The following is a 995-nucleotide window of genomic DNA, read 5'->3' on the forward strand; positions in this document are numbered from 1 at the left end:
TGAAGAACAGGTAGACAGTAAGCACTAAACCCATGCTCAGGTGAAGAACAGGTAGACAGTAAGCACTAAACCCATGCTCAGGTGAAGAGCATAATTAACAAGCCAACCTGATAGAGATTTCAGTCAAAACATGCTGTCTCCCTACCAGGAATGCAGAGATGTATGGATATTTCTATGCATTTTATTCACATCTCATCATAGCTTCCTAAATGAAATTTTTGCCTTTGTCAAACAGCAATAAGGTGGTTTCTGTTACTTTCATTTCTTTCACTTAAACACTTAGGTGTAAAATTGTTTTCTGATAGCATATCCTAATAATACATACATTCAAAAAGAAGCCGAAATCTTGGCTGTCTTTCCTGTAATCCATTGGTACTCAGGGTGAAGACTGGGTACGTCCATTCACCCTAAGTCTGAACATCACTGACTGAGCACTCGGTGTTGGAGAATATTATTTTCAGGTGTGTGGCTTTTGTTTATGCTGCATTGGTTTAACTCTGTGAAGCTGTGTTACTGCTCCTGTCTAAAACACCTGATGGCCATAATAAAGCACCGAACAGCCAATAGCGAGGCAGGAGCAAGGATAGGCGGGGCTGGCAGGCAAAGAGGATAAATAGAAGGAGACACAAGGAAGAGGAGGAGCAAGAGAGAACAAGGGGAGGAGGACATCAGGAGCCGGCCACCCAGCCACCCGGCCACCCGGCCACCCTGCCAGCCAGCCAGCCAGCCACGGAGCAAGAGTGAAAGTAAGATATTCAGAAGTAAGAAAAGGAAAAAGCCCAGAGGTAAAAGTTAGTTGGAATAATTTAAGAAAAGATGGCAAGAAGCAAGCCAAGCTAAGTCTGAGTATTCATAACTAAAAATAAGCCTCCATGCATGATTTATTTGGGAGCTTGTGGTGCCCCTCCTAAAGCCAAAAGAGTAAACAATAAAAACAAACAACAACAGTTCAGCAGATAAGTTCTGACTTCCATGAATTGTGTTTGAGGAGGAAG

This window comes from Microtus ochrogaster, linkage group LG9 (assembly GCF_000317375.1).
Source record: "Microtus ochrogaster isolate Prairie Vole_2 linkage group LG9, MicOch1.0, whole genome shotgun sequence".
Taxonomy (NCBI): Eukaryota; Metazoa; Chordata; class Mammalia; order Rodentia; family Cricetidae; genus Microtus; species Microtus ochrogaster.